This window comes from Silurus aristotelis (genome assembly GCF_946808225.1).
Source record: "Silurus aristotelis genome assembly, chromosome: 7".
NCBI lineage: Eukaryota > Metazoa > Chordata > Actinopteri > Siluriformes > Siluridae > Silurus > Silurus aristotelis.
In genome coordinates this window covers 4,341,666-4,354,352 of record NC_139580.1, presented here as the reverse complement: position 1 = coordinate 4,354,352, position 12,687 = coordinate 4,341,666, and positions in this window count along the sequence as shown.

Sequence of the window (12,687 nt, the reverse complement as noted above, 5' to 3'; positions counted from 1 at the left end):
TCTCTTCAGCCCAATTTAATGTTAAATGCATAATAAGTTATCCCCTATAAGTTTATCCCTAATGAGCGAGCCAGGATTGACATTGGCAAGGAAAAACGTCCTGAGATGGTATAAGGAAGAAACCTTTAGAGGAACCAGACCCAAAAGGAAACCCATCCTCATCTGGGTGTCACAAAATGTCCTTTTACTACAGTTCTGTACAGTTCCATCAAACCATCCACACTAATTACAATCCAAATCCATCTTTATGGCTCTTTGGTTTCAAGTCAAGTTTATTTCTATAGCGCTTTTCACAACAGACATTGTCTCAAAGCAGCTTTACAGAATTTAACAGTGAAGGTGAACGATGTGTATTTATCCCTGAGGAGCAGCCGTGGTGACTGTGGCAAGGAAAAACTCCCTTAGATGTTATGAGGAAGAAACCTTTAGAGAAACCAGACTCAAAAGGGAACCCATCCTCATTTGGGTGATATCAAGAGTGTGATCATAAATCTTTCAACAATACAGAACACCCAGTTTCACCCTATTTAAAAAAGTCCTCATGGATCTTTGAAGTGTAAATGTGGAACCATCCTCGGCTGCAGTAAGTGGCTTTCAAATAAAGAGCACGTTAGTGGTAGGGCATCAGGATAAAACGGGCAGATCTGGAAGTAAGAAAAGGACAGGATCAATTGTAAATGTATATCAAGCTTCATGAGAAATATGGATTATTAGGTATCCCTTTTGTCCTGTAACAGTTAAGGACATTAGGGTTTAAGTAGGGACTATCTATGACAGCATAAATAAAAGAAAGAGTCAGAAGGTAACCAGACATGATGGATTTCTGGAATATAAGACAGCCAGCTTCTCCACCAGAAACACACCAGAGTGATTGTGTGAGTGAAAGGACAACAGCATCCAAACATTCCAGTTCACTAAAACCCTCTATAGACATTATCTTGTATTGTGAGTCATGCAGAATGTTGGCAGTGAGTAATCAATTTTTATCGAGAGTGTGTGAGTGTGTGTGAGAAAGATGTAAGATTTTTTGGAGAAAAAAAAAAATTTGTCCATCCACTGGATAAGTAAAACAGATTCTTAGAGCAGTCTACAAATTTGGATACATTTCTGAGAGCATTATACATGTAGAAATATCACCCTGAATGCATTTATTACGCAATTACATTCAAGTCATTGTGCACAATTTATCAAACTCACAGAACCAAACAACTTTAATTGTAGCCATAAGATACATACAACATCTATATCCTTATAATATCTGTCTATTAAATGAGCCTTTAAAGCTGCACTGGAGATTCTCCATACTGAACACAGGAACTTTTCAGTACAATCACACAAAACCTTTATGACATCACCTCAATTAAAGGGAACCAAATCAATAAGTGCTGTTTACCTACAATCCAACTACACTAGTCTGGCTGTAATTGTTTTGTTGCTACACACATTATAATAAACTACATACTATAAATTATTAGATTATGCAGCTAAAAAAATATTGTTGCTCTACACGTAAAAGCACAGCAGGCAACACAGTATAAATTAAGTGATATAAAGTTATTAGCCTATTTCATTAAATGCATTATCCTTTACTATCCTCACAACGAGATGAGTAATAGAGATGCATATACACCTTTATCCTTTGCATTAAAAGAAATAAACAAAGTGTATGATAAAAATGGAAAACATTCTTTATAAATCATTAACAAATCATTATCATATTATAATTCAGGCAGTGCTGCTATAAAAAATACTTTATTGTGGTAACACTGACTCCACTTTATCACCACACTCTGTCGTTGATTTGTTTTTCATAACCGCATGACATACAGTAAGTGATGCATTCGTCGTTAGCGTTAATCGATGACCGGGGACTCCCAGCACGGGGCCTAGAGATAGGAACCGGGGATCTCTCCAAACATCTAAGGCACATAGGTATCACCGCGTGACCTTGATAGTGCGGAGGGGGTTGCCCCTCCATGAGAACTCAAGGGTCCTGAGCCACCACTGTAGAGGTCTCATCTACCAAGTGGAATCACACTGGATGCAGCTGAGATAAGCCCTAGCAGTTTCTGGAACTGCTTTTTGGGAACTATGAAGTACCGGTTGTAGAACCCGGACTTTCGTTATGAAGGAGGGACCACCTTGATGGCCTTCCTCCTCAGTAGAGTGTTTACTTCCTGTTCCATAACCAGAGCCTGCTGGCTTCCCACCAGGGTGGAAAGAACCCCGTGAAAACAGGGGGGAGGAGACCCAAACTGAATTGAGCAGCCTCGCTCTACAGTGTGCAGGACCCACTGAGAAACATCTGGAGGAGCTTTCCAAGCTGCCAGAAAGTGCCTTAGGGGTATCAGTCTCTTAAAACCGACCTCCGGTGTGCCTAGAGCTGGGGCAGCGCCCTGAGAAGGCTCTAGGGGTGGCGAGATCTCATGGACCACAACGATGCCGGGTGGAGACCAAGAAGAGAGCTCGCTGGAGCTGGCCGTGCCCTTAAGCCCCGAGAGTGGCAGGGTTAACGGACCAGGTCCCTGAGGTGGCCGAGACAGGATATTGGACATTTATTCAATTAAAAAATGCTTTACTATAATACAGCTACATCATCACTAAACAGAGAGAGCAGACTGAGATGTTTTCTGTGAAGATTAGAGTTTGTGGCTTGCAAACATGAGGTTACTGTGGAGGGTTAATTAATATAAACAATCACCATCAACAGTTTTACACTCAGATGTCCATCATTGAACAGTTGATAACAGTTTGGGGAGGGGTAGCAAGGCCCTTAACCTTCAACTTCTCAGCTGTATGAATGAGATAATTGTCTGCCAAATGCCATAAATGTTAATTTAAACGTAACCCCAACAATAATGGAACTATAATGAACGTTTAACATTCAGTGTCACCCAGATGAGAATGGGTTCCCTCTGCCTGGTTCTTCCTGAAGTTTCTTTTTCAGACCATCTTTTACCACAGGTTTTCTTTTTAACACAGTTTTCTCTTGCCACTCTTGGCATTGGCTCACTCCTTAGAGATAAAGATATAAATATGTTACACAAAAATTATATTTCCAGTCTAATTTAATTCTGTTAAATTAATTGAATAAAAATAAATTGAATTGGTGTGAATTATAGACAGCTCATGGAGGACTGGATGTAATCATGCAATCATATAACGTTTCATTTTGGTTTTTTGCAGAATCGATATCTTGACTGTTGAGAAGTCCAGACCGGCAAATCAAGTCAGAGTTTATTTCTATAGCGCTTTAAAAATGGACATTGTCTCAAAGCAGGTTTACAGAATTTAAGAATTAAAGTGGATGATGTGTATTTATTCCTAATGAGCAGGTCTAGGGTGACAGTGGCAAGGAAAAACTCCCTTAGATGTCAATAGTCAAAAATCAATAGTTCTAATCCTTAGGGACAAACAAAGGTCAAAATTAGCAGCAGAGATTAGATCGGCTTCAAGAGAAGCGTGTAAAGCATGGAGTAAACCGCTTACTGAAATACAGCAGAAATGGCATCTGGTCTTTTCCCAATTTTCAACTCTCCAGTTTACGTGTGTCTAAGGTTTCTCTTCTTGGCTGAAAGAATTGGAAATCTTCTGCTTGAAGCATAACTACTACACAGTTTGACAAGCTGTTTAGATTTGTTTAGATGCTTTCTTGTTCACCATGGATGTAGAGTGCTTATACACGTTTTCTATCACACCTTTTCTTCCTTGAGTTTTCTGAAATTGGATATTGATATCAATAATTAATTAATAAGTATTCCAAGTATTATTATATTATTCTGAAAGAGTTTTAATAAAGAAGTTCTGAACACCATGCTGAGGACATGGAAATACTATACTAAACTAAATATATTAATATTTAAGATCAAAATTGTTGTAACTGTTATTACTCCTGAAAACACTGAAGTTTTTACTGCACAACAGCAACACAACCATCACAAGTCAAGTCAAGTCAAGTCAAGTTTATTTCTATAGCGCGCTTCACAACAGACATTGTCTCAAAGCAGCTTTACACAAATCAACAGTGAAGGTGAATGGTGTATATTTATCCCTGATGAGCAGCCGTGACAACTGTGGCAAGGAAAAACTCCCTTAGATGTTATGAGGAAGAAACCTTAAGAGGAACCAGACTCAAAAGGGGAACCCATCCTCATTTGGGTGGCATCAAGAGTTTGATCATAAATCTTTCAACAATACAGAACACTGGAGAGTGAGAACTAACATGAGCACTGGAGTCTAAGATTATAAGTAAATGTTCTTTCAACAGTCTTTGGTATAAATGTAGGAGCTACTGAGCTCAACATTTGTGATCATCACAGATCCAGCATCAGCTTCTTCATGCCAGAGCCTTTAAACACTTTAGGAGGTCCAATGTCAAACTCCACACATGCAGTGAGATCCAATTGGCACTGGTACATCTCTAGATGGTTCAGGATGTTTTTCTTTAAAGTCCATAATCTTCATGAGGTGGGAGGTGACTGGAGCTGGCCAAACCTCAGGAAGCCTCGGGATGGGGAGAGAAAGAGAAGCAGTGGAGAGGAATTAGCGTAGCTGCTGTTCATGATATTAACAGCACAAGTTGATAATGTGCATGTGATCAGATGTTCTGGAGCACAAGGTTATGATGTGATGTGTGTTATGTGTAGGCTTTGCTAAAAGATATGTTTTTAATCTACACTTAAACTGGGAGAGTGTATCTGAGCCCCGAACACTGTCAGGAAGACTATTCCAGAGTTTAGGAGCTAAATGTGAAAATACTCTACCACCTTTAGTGGACTTTGCTATTCTAGGAACTACTAGAAGTCCAGAGTTTTGAGATCTCAGGGAGCGTGACGGATTGTAGCGTGTTAAAAGCCTGGAGAGATACATGGGGGCCAATCCATTTAGTGCTTTATAAGTGAGAAGTAATAGTTTGTAGTCTATTCGAAACTTAACAGGAAGCCAGTGTAGGGACGATAAAATTGGGGTTATGTGATCATATTTTCTTGACCTTGTGAGAACTCTTGCTGCCGCATTCTGAACTAACTGAAGCTTGTTTATTAATGATGCAGGACATCCACCTAGTAATGCATTACAGTAGTCTATTCTAGAGGTCATAAACGCATGGACGAGCTTCTCTGCATCAGATATAGATAACGTTTCTTAACTTAGAAATATTTCTAAGGTGAAAGAAGGCTGTTTTTGTAACTTGGTTGATATGATTTTTAAAAGATAAGTTGCTGTCTAAAATAACTCCCAGGTCTTTTACTGTTGAAGTAAAAGACACACAACTGATGTATTTCTCAAAGATTATAATGAGACACTTATTACAAAATGTATTAGAAATAGGGTTCTGTCGTTGTTGTAACACCAGATGGCGCTGTTTATCGCGAAATAGTTGTAGATGCAGAATTTGGATGCTCTGAAAAGATGAGGGATGTGTTACGTTTGTTTGTGAATGGGGGAAAAAAATATTGGAATACTAAACTTTTTCAGCCATATTTGGTTCTTCCACAATCTGTTACCACAAAGTTGGAGACGTTTAATTGTATAGAATGTCCTAAAGGAGACCAAAACCTGATCCAGCATGACAATGCCCCGTGTACAAAGCGAACTCCATTAAGATAAGGTTTACTTTGAATTGAGTGAAAGATCTACTGCTGTAGAGCTCCAACCCTTTTGAACACATTTGGGATTAATGTGAATGCTGGCTGCACCCCAGGCTTCCTCACCTAACGTACATCAGTACCTGACTTTACTACAACACTTGTAGCTAAATTAGAGCAAATCTTCATAAGCACACTTCAAAATCTAATGGAGCATCTTTCTAGAAGAATGGAGGTTATTATAACAGCAAATGGGGAGTAAATGTGGACTAGGATGTTCAAACATCATGAGGTAGTTACTTGAGATAAATCTCAACAGTATAAAATAGTAAATTCTGGTGAAATATCTGGTCAAAGTCTGATATAAAGGCCAGAACACCAACAAAAATAAATAATCTGAAAACAATGAAAATCTGTGGCATAACACAGCCGCTTGAGTTCACCAACGATTTGACCTCATCAATCTTTTCAGCAAGTAGCTGCTCAAAGTGTGGAAAACAAACACAGTAGAGCTAATATCATTAGCTGCCCCTCTCAATCTCATAACAAACTGCTTGGGGCAGCATGAGCCGTTCCCCAATGGTCCTCTATTTACCCTGTTACTTTAAATCAATGGAAAATCATCTTATATCTGTCAGTGACTTTGTTATAATTCCTTGGTCATAGATGCAAAAGCTAAAGATTATATAAGATGTGTGAAAAAGCTGAGGGATTTGCTTCATTTGTCCCGATGCAGGAGCTACCACTGTGTTCAGCTTTATAGTACTTCCAACTAAGCTGTTCTTTTTATTATTCTTATAGCTTATTATATAATGTATATTATATTATATATTATTATATCATATATTAATTACCCAGCCATTATGGCTCAAGCCGGTCGAGGCCCGGGTTACCAACGACCGCCACAGGTATTGTTAGTCAACAGGGTCCAAAGGTGGAAAAGGAGAGGAGGAAGGTGATGTCTACAGAGACAGCAGGGAGAGTGGAGGTTTGGTTGGTTCTATGATTGGTAAAGGGAGAGAGGTGGCTGATATGATGAAGAGGAGAAAGGTATGTTTTGTGTTCAGGAGACCAAGTGGAAAGGGAGAAAGACCAGGAACATTGGAGGTGGGTTTAGGGTACAGGTGGAGAGACTGTGGCATTGAGTAAAAGACAGGAGGTGGAGCTGGAGGTAGCAGAGCTGAAGATGTTCAGGTTTTTCGTTGGGAGTGACGAGGATGGACAGGATTAGAAATGAGTTTATTAGAGGGACCGTGCATGTAGGATATTTTGGAGACAAGGTGAAGGAGGTAAAATTCAGACATTTTGACCATATGCAGAGGAGGGACATGGGGTATATCGGTAAAATGCTGAGGATGGAGCCATCAGAAAGTAGAAAATGAGGAAGACCAAGAAGAAGGTTTATAGATGTGGTAAGGGAAAAACATGCAGGTATTTGGTTGAAAGAGGCAGATGTAGAGGACAGGGCAGTATGGAGACAGTTGATCCACTATGGCAAACCCCTAACGGGAGCAGACCGAAAGAAGAAGAACACTATTATATATTAATCACTTTCTTACTTGTTTCGATCAAGTCATATGGCATTTTACCAAAACTTTAACAGAACAAATGTCTATTCAGCATTTAGCAGAGTGGACGCACGCAAGGCAGTAGTCCGGATGGTATACCAGGTCGTATGCTCAGAGTATGTGCTGGTCAACTGGCACAGTTCTTTACTGACATTTTTAATCTGTCACTGTTAAAAGTTATGGTTCCCACATGCCTGAAGACTACAACCAATATACCAGTGCCTAAGCATTTAGCTGCAAAATGCCTGAATGATTTTTGCCCAGTTGCACCCACCCCTACTACCCTTTTATGAAGTGCTTTGAGAAACTGGTTCTGAATCACCTTACTGCAGGCCTACCACCTCCACCGGGCCCAAACCAGTTTGCCAAACAGGTTGACAGAGGATGCAGTTATATTTATACAACTATATATATATATATATATATATATATATATATATATATATATATATATATATATACAGATGCTGCACATTTTCCCAACAATTACTTTACGAACTTTCGCAGATATGAACAAACCTGTCTTTAAATTTTTTCAAAGTCTTTTTTAGATGAGTATAAAATATATAGCGCATTACTTTCACTTGAAATTAAGAACTTATTACATTTATTTTATTCATTTATTTATTTCAAGATATGGTCTATTATTGTGACGGAGTATCAATAAAAAAAGGTCTGAGCACCATGGAATATGTGGATATACATTAATTCTTTTTTTCTCATAATGAGAATCTGCTGAGTGATGTTTCTTTTACAATCTTGCATCGATCACTTTCAGTGAAAAGACAACTGACCTTTTTTAAAGCCAATACCCTATTAGCATGGAGTCATTCACATGTGAGCTGTGCAGCTGTAATTACCCGCAATTTCGAATAATTAGCCCCTGTGGCATTTGAGGAACTTCTGCAACAGAACAGCTGTATGGCTTAATGTGACCTATTGATTTTTTTTATTGTGAAAAACGAACCCTGTTAACAGTTTCTAATGCAGCTGTGTTAAAGGTTGTTTCAATCAATAATAATAGGAAAAAATTATCTGCCAATTACATGTTGATTTCATGTTCATGAGGGAGTGATTTGAATGTTTTGTAATAAAGATTAAACTCAGATTTGGCCTCAATTAATTTGGACACAAACACGGTGTAATGTTTAATATCAAATAGATCTTCCACATGAACACATTCAAGCTTAATTGCATTTTGGCCTTTTATTCCAGTGCTACTAATTTAATCTGAATCAACAATGCAACGTTCATTGACATGTTAACATGTAGCAGGTAAACAGGAGTGGAGATGGATTAATATGTACAGTTCATGCAAGCAAAATCAATCAATCGATAAATCAAACAATCAAACAATAAGTGATCCTAGAACATTTTGCTATTGCCGAATTTGTGTATGTGATGAACCCCAAACCTAAAATTTCTACTGAAAACCAAAGCTGAAACAAACACATTTACAGCATGAACAGTTTAAAAGAAATACCACACTATGTTTCAATAATTAAATGGTATTTATTTGCATTCAATATCTTTTCCTGTGAAACCAGAAGCAGAAAATATGTATACAAATGTTCCCGGAATTCTACTTCCTGGTTTGCTCACTCTATACACACTGGTTATAAACACGTTTAAATCCTGTGGGTTACTTGATTGCTATTTCTGTGATCGTACAATCACTGACCAGAGGGAGACAGTAACGAAGTAAATGTAATTCTTTACTGTACTTTAGTAGTTTTTTGTGTATCTGTAGTTTACTCAAGTATTTCTTTCACCTATAACTTTTACTTATAAACTTACTTATCGTACGTTTTACTCAACTACATTTCGCAAAATCAGTCATTCCTTTTCTTCATGAGTGGATAAAAAATTGGCCACCAATCAGGTTAACTCACGCGTTCTATTTTAAACTGAGGGATTTAGACTTTGGCGAAACGGGCGGCCGCCATAGGCATTATCTCTTTTTTTTTCCATAATTATATCATATCACAGTGAATGAACCTTGTCGGAACTCTTGCACTCATCGCCCTTGGAAGTTTCCTCACTTACACTCAGAAAGGAGAGGGGGGATTTGGGTGACATCACGTCATTAAGGAGAGATGAATCCAAATTACAATAATGGATGACAAAAAAAAGCTCTAAACCCTAAGTAGCCCAATAAAAAAAAAAAAAAAGGGTTTTTGTGTGTGTGTGTGTGGGGGGGGGGGCGACCATGGGGTGTGGGGGGGAATGTGCAAAAGATAAAGGTGTGTATGCAGCTCAATCACTCATCTCGTTGTGAGGATAGTAAAGGATAATGCATTTAATGAAATAGGCTAATAACCTGATATCAATTAGTTTATACTGTGTTGCCTGCTGTGCTTTTACGCTTAGCGCAACAATATTTTTTTAGCTGCATAATCTAATAATTTATAGTATGTAGTTTATTATAATGTGTGTAGCAACAAAACAATTACAGCCAGACTAGTGTAGTTGGATTGTAGGTAAACAGCACTTATTGATTTGGTTCCCTTTAATTGAGGTGATGTCATAAAGGTTTTGTGTGATTGTACTGAAAAGTTCCTGTGTTCAGTATGGAGAATCTCCAGTGCAGCTTTAAAGGCTCATTTAATAGACAGATATTATAAGGATATAGATGTTTTATGTATCTTAAGGCTACAATTAATTGTTTGGTTCTGAGAGTTTGATAAATTGTGCACAATGACTTGGATGTAATTGTGTAATAAATGCATTCAGGGTGATATTTCTACATGTATAATGCTCTCAGAAATGTATCCAAATTTGTGGACTGCTCTGAGAATCTGTTTTACTTATCCAGTGACGGTAGCTGAAGCAGAGAGAAGCTTTTCAATGCTGAAATTAATCAATGGGGAAGACTTTGGGTCATGGCGTAGTTCACTCAGGGTGCCATTCAAGCTGGAAACACCATTGGCTCTTGGTGGTATCTACAGCCACGTACTTATCACGAACATACGGTTCGGCATCAGTTCAACAACAAGCAGAACATTTTGAGAGGAATAAATGAGGGAAGTGACTCCTGACAGCACCTGTGGCTTTATCTGCTCGAGTTCTTTTTAAGCTGCTCATGATAAAGTATTAGAAATCAATCAGTGTTTGACACATTATTATCATTCCATTAATAGATTGTTCTGAGCGTAAGATTATAGTCTTTTCACATAAACTGAGTTGATTAAGGAAGAAACTTGTGATAAAAGTAATAAAAGGGAACATTATAGCTGTAATAAATCATAGTACTTGGATACTTAATTAGATTTGAAGGCAAATACGTTTGTACTTTTACACAAGTGAAAGTTTAGAGGGAGCATAAGTCATATTTTACCTTCTGTATCTCTACTCTTTTACTTAACTACATGCTCTCTGCTCTTCACCCAACACTGTCACTGACTGCTGAGTATGATTTGGGACAAAAAGATAAAAGGTCACATGGATCCTAAGGTCATCTGGAATAAACTCTGGATTCCATTAGCGATGTGTCTTTCATTAATGATTCGTTCATTGTCTACTGGATGCACATGAGCAAAGCATCACAAACTCTCCATAGGTTATGTACTGGAAACAGAATTGAGTAGTTCATGAGTCCTCTGGTCCGAGTCATTCATTCCTTTGTCACACAAATCCCATAAATGCTACACAATGCTATAGATCAGGTTTTTTGGGTCGGAATCTTGACATTATTGTTACAATATTTATTTGGGTTCGTCTTATTGAAAGCATTTTATTTTATTTCCGATCAAAGGAATGAAACAAATGTCTCAAATGACTCAAAAAAGAATTCAAAGAATCAACTCTCTGAAATGATCCGATCCTGCCATCACTACATTGCATTGTTCATTTGTCCAAACCAAATGTATTTCTATCTGATTTGTCTTTTGTATTGCATTGTTTATGCAGTCATAATTGGCAGGTGAATATTAACATGAAAAAAAAATGTTAACGAGCAACGATGGGGAAGGCTGTAGGTGATACTACCATTACCATGTTTTACAGCCAAGCTGGGGTTCATGTTTGTTAATTGAGATATATATATATATATATATATATATATATATATATATATATATATATATATATATATATATATATATATATATATATATATATATATATATATATATATATATAAATAAAGTGCACCCATATATAAGATGCACCCACTGAATTTTACAAATATTTTTATTTTTAACATAAATAAGCCGCACCTGTCTATAAGCCTACACTAATGTACTTCACACAGGCTTTAACGAAAGACACGTTACACACGGTGTAACGGGTGAAATATGTTGCGCTTCCTTTAGGAACATAGCGGTATTTTGGGAATATCCTGCCACTCCATTCTTCTGTTATTACTGCGTGTGTATAAGACTGAGGATTATGTCCTTATTATTTTCTGATGCTGATTTCTAAGTTTCTGTGACTAACCCGTAACGCTGTTGCCAAGAAAAATAAAAAAGCAGGAGTTTTGGAACCCTGTCTGTGTTTATATGATTTCTGTTGTAACTGGAGTTAGCGAGCTCTCCCTTCACCCAGACTCAATGCGCTACAACGGCTTGTATCTAAACAATAGCCTACCAAGAAAGTCATTGTTCACTGTCTTCCTCCTTCCTTTCCTTCCTATTTCCTAGTTTATCTTTTGGCATCGTCATGCGTTTAAAAATCACCCGATGGAAGTTTTTTCCTCCCGAAGCCGTGCAGCTCAGAACACAGGTGAGGTGCGTTTTTTTGTTTCCGTTCGGAAATTTCATTGGTCTAATCGTATGTCGCTCAGTTTTTTTGCTTGAAGTTTGTGAAACCGGGAAAAACCCAGGTAAAATTCGTAAAATAAGCCGCTTCGATGTTTAAGCCGCGGGGTTCAAAACATGGGAAAAAAGTAGCGGCTTAAAGTCCGAAAAATACGGTAAATGTCCTAAAGTGGCTTCACAGAAATAAATAAATTGCAAATTAAAATTAGATTACATATAATACGAATATGCATTTTAAAATCAATAAATTTGTCCCTATAAGTTTATTTTTTAAGAGCGAGCCATATATAATAGTGGTGAGGGAAAAACTGTATGAGAAACAATATAACAATATGAGAAAGAAACCTTGAGAGGAAGCAAACTCAAAAGGGAACTCATGGTTATCTGGGTGACATCCTGATATTCATTTATCCTACTTTCATCATTGTTGGGGTTATTTATGGGATTTAGAAACCGCCCTTATACATGACTTACATTTATCTTATTTACAATAAAAGCTTTGCGATTTAAACCCATGCACTCCTGAGCATAAATACAAAGCCATAAGCACTGAGCTACCATTTTCCTCCTGCAAGCCTCCTTAGTAGAACCATTCGCAGTAACCTTATGTATCATCAGGCTGTGCGTGATCCATCAGAGTGGATGAGTCAAGTCCTGATAGCAGAAGCGTACAGAACATAAAATATAAAAAAAAATAATAATATAAAGTAACAAATAAAAGATGACAAGTCAAAATAATGATCTCTGTACTTCCAAAATAACTGTGACAAATAAATC